Below are 10,052 nucleotides of genomic sequence, written 5' to 3' on the forward strand. Positions count from 1 at the left end.
CACAACCGTAGAAGGGCAGATGCGTCATTTCAAGGAAACGTATACCCATCTCGTATTGCACACGTACCCGCCGACTATACCGATACGCGCGCCCATGAAATAAAAACAATTCCACGATCACGTCTGCTTGCCGCCCGCCCAGGAACAAAAACAAAAAACTTGCACGATCTCGTCGCCCGCCCGCCCGGCGATCACGCGGCTCCCGATTTAGTTGCCCAACTGGCCGATCACTGCCATCGCCAGCTTCAGACGTTGTTCCAACCCCGTCCCACGCCACTTCTCACTGTCCATGTCCCATGCCGCTGTCTGCACCGGCACTGAACGCCCCAACGTCCCACGCCGCGTCCGCCGCCACTGACCGCAGTCATCCCCCGCCGCGGATCTGCCCCATAATCCCGCGGGTGGCTTCCTCATCTTCCACGTCGCCGCCCTCTTGAATCACGCCGGAGGCCCCTGCCTCAAGGCCCTGTCGGCCTTGACCGGCGACGTCGACACCGCCGCCCAAGGTTTGCCATCTAACCCTTGTATGACGGACCAAAGTGATTTATTTTTTGTAAAAAGTTAAGTTTAAATAGTTTTAATCTTGCAATTTATTCATCGACACTACCCACTATATTAACTTTAACCTGAGATAAAAAAAAATTATCAATGTTGTGCAGTGTTGCTAGTTAGGTGTGTTTATATGGACGAAGAAACGGCATTCACGGACGATGAGAATGGTACTCGTAAAGTCACTCGGACCGATAAAAATACTATTAACGAAGATGATTACCGCAGCGACACCGAATCGCGTCATATGCTATCTTACCTTCGCCAGATTTTGAAAATAATCAACTTGGTGCAACCAGTGAATACGTAAGTGACATCTATGATTACATTTTTTAATTTGCAAAGTACCGCATGGCTAATTATTTGTCTATGTTTATTAATTTACAAGAAGGTGTGGACGTTGAGAATGAGCAAAACAATTTTCAGGAATCATTCGCGATAACTTAGGCCAAGTTCGTTCAAACACTTTGTACAACGCGCCGTGGTATGAAATAAATGATAGTAATTGACATAGTTTCATATGTAATTTTGTAAGAGGGGTCAGATGGTCCTAGCAGTGATCTTGGCGAAGCAGAGATGGACATTGAAGAGGCTCAAAACCACCACCAGCTGCTGGGGACACATTGGAAGGTCATGACTATGACATTTCGGTCCCAAGGGGATGCATACATATTCTACAAGAAGCACGCCAAAGTGCATAGGTTCGGCATCACGAGAGAGATGGTGAAACGAGGGAAAGGTGCTTCATGAATTATATGGTTCAGGCGGTTCCTTTGCTCCAGGGCAGAGAAAAGGCAGAGCAAATTCATAACCATAGAGGACCGCACCCGCAGGCTTAGACCCGAGACTCGTTGCGAGTGTGGTGCACAAATGGTGGTGAAGTTGGACAGAGCACGTGGATTTTGGTTCGTCGCGTCATTCGTGGACAATCACATACACACGCTGGCTCGACCCGACGAGGTCCCATTTTTGTGGTCACACGGACAAATTGGAGATGACACGAGGGCAGAGATATTGGCGATGCAAGGGGCTGGGATCAGAAAGTATATAATGGTCGACAACTTCATCAGCAGGTATGGTTCGTACGATAAGTGCAGACTTATTAGGCGAGACATTTAAAATCTGAGCTGCAGAGAGAAAAATGAAGCTCATTGCAAATGGTGATGCTGAGACGACAACGGGCATTATGAGGAGCAGAAAGGCGAAGGGCCCTGACTTCTTCTTTGAGTACGTGTTTGATAAGGAAGGGTGGTTGAAGAGTGAAAGATCGTGGATGTCGTCTAAAGGGGGAGTGAATAGACGCTTTTAAAATAATTACGGTTTAGGCTTGAACAAATGTGAAATAAACATAGCGGTTAATTTATCAAGCACAAAACCTACAACAACTAGGCTCACCTATGTGCACCAATAACTTATGCGAAGCAAGATAAACTACTAGGTGATAGCAAGATATATGATAAGAAACAATATGTCTATCACAAAGTAAAGTGCATAAATAAAGGGCTAGGGTAAAAGATAACCGAGGCACGCGGAGACGACGATGTATCCTGAAGTTCACACCCTTGCGGATGCTAATCTCCGTTTGGAGCGGTGTGGAGGCACAATGCTCCCCAAGAAGCCATTAGGGTCACCGTAATCTCCTCACGCCCTCGCACAATGCAAGATGTCATGATTCCACTATGGGACCCTTGAGGGGAGTCACCGAACCCGTACAAATGGCAACCCTTGGGGGAAGTCACCGAACCCGTACACTTTGGCAACCCTTGGGGGCGGTCACTGAAACCCGTCAAAATGTTCGGGGCGATCTCTACAACCTAATTGGAGACCCCGACGCTTGCCCGAAGCTTTACACCACAATGATTGAGCTCCGAACACCACCAACCGTCTAGGGCACCCAAGCACCCAAGAGGAACAAACTCAAGGTTACCAAGCACCCAACAGTAATAAGCTTCTCAACTTGTAACTTTCATGTATCACCATGGAGAACCCAAACCGATGCACCAAATGCAATGGCAAGGGCACACGGAGTGCCCAAGTCCCTCACTCTCAAATCCCACCAAAGCAACGAAAGCTATGGAAGAAAAAGAAAGGAAGGACAAGAAGGAGAACACCAAGAACTCCAAGATCTAGATCCAAGGGGTTCCCCTCACATAGAGGAGAAAGTGATTGGTGGAAATGTGGATCTAGATCTCCTCTCTCTTTCCCCCCCAAAACTAGCAAGAATCCATGGAGGGATTGAGAGATAGCAAGCTTGAAGAAGGTCAACAATGGGGGAAGAACTCGAGCTCAAGAGATTAGGTCCAATGGGGAAGAAGACCCCCCTTTTATAGGTGGGGAAAAAATCCAACCGTTGTCCCCATTCTCAGCCCGCAGCGGGCGGTACTACCGTTGGTCGCAACGGTACTATCGCTGGGACCTCGCACAACACCCAAGAAAGAAGGAACATAGAGGAGGGCCATTGAGCGGCACTATTAGCGGTAGTAGGGGCGGTACTACCGCTTACAAGCGGTACTGCCGCTCCTACTGTCGCTGCTACTGTCGCTGAACCCAACACGAGACACGCAGGTCTCGAGTCGAGGCGGTACTAGTGCGGAACCGGAGCCGTACTACCACCTGTGGCCGTGGGCGGTACTACCGCTGTGAAACAACGGTACTGCCGCTTATGGCTTTCAGCGGTACTGCCGCTCCGAGGCCGCGGTACTACCGCTGGCGCCTCCCTTATGCTACTTCCAAGCAAAACATATGGAAATAGGAAAACCAGAACTGCCATAACTTCTGCAAATGAGCTCCGAATTGAACAAACTCAAGCTTGTTATAGTAAGAAGAGGTAGGGGAGGTATGCCAAAAATATAAAGGAGTGAAACCTCCAAAAGAGAAGAACTGACATAACCTCCAACATCGAAAATATCATAGAAGATGCATGTGAACTCCGTTTTCGATGAACTCGAGCTTGTCATCAAGATGACCATAAGCTCTAAGACTCGCAAAGAGAACCGGCAAAAATTCCAACATCGAAAACATCATAGAAGATGCATGTGAACTCTGTTTTCGACGAACTTGAGCTTGTCATGAAAATGACCATAAGGTTCAAATCTCACAAGGAGAAGAACCAAACAAGAACCAATAAAGATGATGCAATGACACAATTGTTTGAGCTCTCTACGAACAATACGATCAAGCTATTCATCAAGAGCCCCCCTTGATAGTATGGCAATCGATCCTATAACCCGGTCTCCCAACTACCACCATGAGACTAGTAAAATAGAAAACCCATCAAGGGCAAACCTTTGCCTTGCACATAGTCCACTTGAGCTAGATGATGACGATCTTGACTCCCTCAAATTGGACCACATTTCTTGATTGCGTTGGCTCGACGAAGACTAGTTGATTGCTCCCCCATACTCCACTATGGGTGAGCCACTCTTTGGCACATCTTCACAAGTCCATTGACACCACAATGGACGGCAAGCTTCAAGGATGATCTCTTCGTGATGCTCCACTTGACCTTGCACACCACAAACTTGATGATGATCACCACTTGATGTCATCCTTTCTATGAGTTGTATGATATCTTCCTCTTGACGCAAGCCCATAAAAACATACCTAACCCCACATAGAACTCTCACGTAGACCATGGGTTAGTACACAAAGCGTAATGGACAATGCTTACCATACCATGGGATCACTTGATCCCTCTCGGTACATCTTCTACGCTTTGTGTGTTGATCAACTTGAATCACTCTCTGTACTTAGTCTTGATCAACCTGGAATCTTTCCAACTCTCTTCATTTGGATGATGTCTTGAAGGTAAACATGAATGATCACACAATCTTCTTCTTTAAGACATGCTTGCAATAAGCTCAACACTCACATGACCAATCTTTGGATAATTCCTTAAAAGCACCTTGGTCAACTCATAAACTCCTTGAAACCAACAGATGGACTTCAAGAAATGCCTATGGACAAATCCTTCACATATAACCCAATGCAACCATTAGTCCATAGAGAATGTCATCGATTACCAAAACCACACATGGGGGCACCACATGTCCTTTCAAAGAGTATGTTCTGGTGCAATGCACAGTTGTGGAGGGACTATCAGGACTTCGGAGATGTGGTCATGTTTGACATCATATATAAGATGAACATATATGGTATGCCGTTCATCCCTTTTGTCAGTGTTAATAACCACTGTTGCATCACTGTTTTTGGTTGCGTCATTGTTTCTGATGAGACCAAAGGGGCGTACATGTGGCTGCTCCAGACATTTATGAGGGCAAATTCTCAGCTGAAGCCAAAGTCAATAGTCACAAACGGTGGCGCTGCAATGATCCGAGCGGTTTGGAGTGTCCTTCCGAATGTGTTCCATCATCTTTATTCGTGGCATATCGAGAAAAATATGCAGATGCACTTACATCACAAGTCACTGGATAAGTCAGATCGCTCGTGTACTATGCCAACTTTGAGCAGTGATGGACCGCTTTCGTCGATAAATGGAAGACGGATAAAACTGAAGGGTGGCGTAACAGGATGTATAGGAAGAGGAGACTTTGGGCACCGTCATATCTGTCGATGGCTTTTTTCTTGGTATGCGAAGTAACCAGTGGAGCGAAAGCCTCAACTCCTACCTTCACCTTAAACTTCACCTCGACTGCGGTGACCATAGTTGATTTGGTAGTGCATTATGAGAACTGTATAGTTCGCCTCCTTGAGAACGAGGCGCACGATGACCGCAATGCTAATCAGAAACTACCACCGTCGATTACTGAATATAAGGCCATTGAGGAGCATGCTGCCGCCATATTCAATGATGCTAATTTCTACATTCCGCAAGATGATCTGAAGAAGATGGGACATCTGGAGATATTTGAGACGCTCGTGGGAATTGAGCGTCAGACATTCATCGTGACATGACAGGATAACCACAAGTTCAGGTATATGGTTTACTATCAAACAGGTAACTCGGAAGAAATGATAGCATGCACATGATGGTTCGGAAAGGGCTGCCTTGCAAACACATTCTCTTTGTTCTGCATCATCTTAACTTATCTAAAATACCAAAGTGTTGTGTCCACCATCAGATTGTCAAAAAATGCAAGAGATGGGTTGCCTGTGCAGCGCACGAGTGATTTGTTTGGCTGGGGTTGTTCAGGGCCATAGGAGAGAGAACGGTATAGTCAACTAAGCATAAAACCGGCAGAAGCTGCTCATGTTGCTGCAAATGATGTCTTCTTGTTCGATGAATTGATGAAGTGTCTGGACAATATATAATAGTGAAGAAAAAGATTCCGTAAGAGGAACTCATAGGCCGTAGAAGGTGTGCTAAGAAGGAGGCAAGTCATGTAGAGCAAGGTGCAGCTGCTATACGTGATCCTGAGAAAGTTTCGACGAAGGGTGCGCCTAAGAAAGGGCAGTCAAAGGGGGGGGGGGCTGACGATACGAAAAAGGTAGACCAAAAGATTTTAGCAAGAAGAAAGTTGTCCTTTGCGCAGTCTGTATACCACTAGAGGTCATAACAAGCAGACATGTAGGCTAAACGAAAAGTAAGTTTTACATTCTTATTTTTTTATGTTGTTTGTTTGATTTTACGAACTATATTTTCTCACATACTTGTTTATGATTGGTTCAGGAATTGGCGTAGAGATGCAACTTCATGCGTGCGAAGAAGAAATCTAGTTGCACGCGTCATGTCAGAATAACTTATGTTGCAGTTAAAAAAATATGCATGCGACACAAAACATAATACGTGTTTTGTTTATGTTTGCTCAAAATATTTATGTGAACATATATCATATTCTTGAATGAATTGCCATGTTTTTAATACTGTTATGTGAATGAGTTTTTTTAGTTCACGGATTTTTAATATTGTTTTTGTGGACGAGTTTTTGTTAGTTAATAAAAAAACATAAATATAAAAACATAAAAAAGCCCAACCGCGGCCGCTGGTTACACCAATTAGCCCATCGAAATCAAGCCCGCAGGCGACTCGGAAGGCAAATTGGGCCTACGGATGGCCCAACGGCATGGCCACCCACTGGCAGCCATGTGATGTTCATTTGAAAGGAGCTTGAGGCGTATCGCACGACACATCAATTTAAGCCGGTTGGTGTGCCCGTTGGCTTCCGATGTGGGACTAAACATCCAAGGCATGCGCGGGGAGTGGGGACGACCGCGTGGCTGGCTTGCTGGGCCGACCCAGTTCGCGCGGGGCAGGGAGGGGCAATCGGGGAGCTGGACTGTTGGGCCCAACTGGTCCGGCCGACGACACTGCTAAATTGTCCTGGAGCTCCCCGGACTGTTGGGCCGGGAGCTGGACTGTTGGGCCCAATTGGACTGCATGCAGAATTAATATTGTCCTGGTTAAATAAATCACTCATCTCCATCCCATTGCATCACGAAACGTCCACAAGAGAGTCAAAATAATAACACGAGTCAAAAAATGATGGAACACACAATTAGATGTGCATTCAACTGGGAACTTACATGTCATGTTGTAACGACATTTCATACTCCATGATTGGCCACGAAGACACACCAGGATAATCCATTCCTATAGCTGAGTTTACCTCCTGGGTATCTTTAAGTTTTTCTGACCTCTGAAATAAAATTGTGAAAACAATATTTAGTACGTAAAAAGTGAACACCTTCCGAAAGTAATAATGCATTTTGTTAACTCACCAGCGTAGTAATCTTTGAAAAAACTCTAGCATTGATTTTACCAACAAAATTTAGAAGTTGAAACTCTTTCTTCGTTTGGTGCATAACAACGGTTATCCAATGATGATTGTCCACATTGAAAGGAAAATATGCCTACAAAACAGTTAAGTTACGTATGTGTACATAAAGATACTTATGTAGTGCGAAGTGTCGTTTGAAATGCAATACCTTCTCTTTCACAAAATACTCTTCAGTTACTCTTGAATGAGTTTCTGATTTTTCTGTGAAATGTTCCATAAAATTATTCTTGGAGTTCTTAACCTTTCCTGCAGTGCGTAGTAGAAGCCAGTGTGGGATACCCACGATGATAATACGTAACGATCAGAACCAGGAGTACTGGTCTGCATGTGGTTGCAATAACTATTGATGACCTGAAAATAATATGACTATTATAAAAACCACGTAATACAACACATGTGTACAAGGAAAACCATAGTACTCATATTTACAACGTCATTCAACCACTGATGCGAAGTGATGGCTTGAAGCATTTGCCGTACATGTTTCCCCACATAACCCCCCATGGTAACCACAGTCTGTGCATGATGTTTCGACGACTTTGATAGCGTCTGGAAATAAACTCCTGCGACCTCTTTAGTACCGGTTCGTGGCACGAACCAGTACTAGAGGTTTGCCACGAACCGGTACTAATGACCACCGCCTGCCTAGCCGTTGGAATCGGCACTAATGGTCACATTAGTGCCGGTTCACTTACAAACCGGGACTAATGAGCTTCATATTAGGCCCTTTTTCTACTACTAGTGACGTGATCCTCGTTAATGTACTAACTAGAACATGCCATATACCAAAGAAACCTACAACACTTTACGTACAATGAGTTAATTAACTTCACATGTTAGGACATAAAATAATTTTAAAAAGTGTTACCTTTAACTTACTCCTTTTCACACGTTTGCGTCCAACGTTCTACTGGTAGGGTGACCAAAAGTATTTTACTGTTGCCCATTGCGCTTCCCATCATGCTCCTTAGTCCCACTATGAATCGCGGTCTTGATACAGATATTCAGGCCATCAATACTAGCTTCCTCTAAATTTTTGGCGCTAGACCCGCCCGATACTATATTGCCGTTCTGTGGGATTCGAGTGACTGAAGGAAAATCTTTCGTGGCTAATGATGTTGATGATGCCGCGGGTGATTTACCATTACTGTCAATAATAAAGGGGTCGGTTTCATCACCTTTATCAGGTTTACCGTGTTGCACGCCCGTGTCATCCGAAAACTCCGTGCGCTTCGCACCTGCGAAGGATGATTCATTCTTCTCCTCCGTACGTTCATTCAAACAAGTTGAATTAACTTCCAGAGAATATTTTGGCTTGTACTTCTTCGTCCACTCTTCACTTTCGTTCACAAAAGCAAACTCGTCAGGAAACTCCCGGTTTGGTTTCAAGATCACCCCTTTCTTGTTCAACTTCTCAATGAGTATCGGCAAGAACACATCCAAAACATTAAGTACATGCAAACATTATGTACATGTGCATAGAAAATAAAGTAAACATCAATCATTACCACAACACATTTATCAGGAATAAGATGAATTTATTTCTGCATATCTTTTATGCATTTCATGACTTGATCTAATGTAGTGTCCCTTCTCGATGAACACTCAGTCTTACTACCTTTTATATTTTTGCCACCACATTTTCGTTTCGGTGGCTCAGTTTTTTCCTCTTCGATTATTCCTTCTTTAGCAATTATGGCGTGTCTATACTCCTCACTTATTAAATCATCAACGTGCGAAAGGTTGAACAAATTTAACTAAGTGAACAATTAAATACTTTGATCAATACATTTAGTACAAGCCATAAGTATTTACCTTCCCATGACCACGGTCATAGTCTGTGCCATACTCGTCACACTTCGCAGCTTGAACTTCAAACTAATTTATCATTAGTGGGTACTCAGAAGACATAGCATCAAATGTCTCTACAGTTGTTGGCTACAGTTTCTCCCAATACATGTACCGCATGAACATCAAACGAGTTAGCAATCTTAAACCATGAAAATGTAATTATAAAGATACAAATTAAAATTATGATCTACATGAATGAGCGCGAGGTTTCCCACTGGCCATTTAAACGCGTAATGTGAACGCATTCCAATAAAATGATTTTATGACGTCCACATCATCCACCAACTTGTAAAAGTTATGAGGGACATGTTTGATGGAGTGCAGTGCTATAACTGTGCCAAGGAGAATTAATATAGTTCTACACACAAAGTCATCATCATACATGCCACTCTTAATAATGTTTTCGATCAACTGGTCTATCACTATTTCACCATTACGGGAATCCAAAAAAAGAGAAGGCACCATTTCCTTTGCCTCCTCATGTACTTTACGTCTTTACTTATTACTTTCATCACATCTTTACCCTTGTTCTCTAGGCCAAATATGTGAAAGACATTGTCAGTGTGCAATGATATGCCGCCTGATATGCCGTCTTTTTACGGACGCATAATGAACCTTTTTTTGTCAAGTCATATGTGTTAATCATAAATTTCAGCAAGCACTTATGCATTTGCACACTAGGAATCAACAACATTTTCTCCACCCTAGTGCCACCAAGTTGCTTTCATTGCTTAGAGTTCAATTTGTTCACCAACGTGCACCACTTCTTGACAGAACAATAATTTTCTCCATACTCCTCCGGACTAAATGAAACAAAAATTACATAAAGCATTGGCTATTTTAAACATGGCCGCGACGAGAACGATAAATTATGACGCAATGGATAGATTTGAAAGCACCATCATACCTTCGTTG

Source organism: Triticum dicoccoides, chromosome 6B (genome assembly GCF_002162155.2).
Source record: "Triticum dicoccoides isolate Atlit2015 ecotype Zavitan chromosome 6B, WEW_v2.0, whole genome shotgun sequence".
NCBI lineage: Eukaryota > Viridiplantae > Streptophyta > Magnoliopsida > Poales > Poaceae > Triticum > Triticum dicoccoides.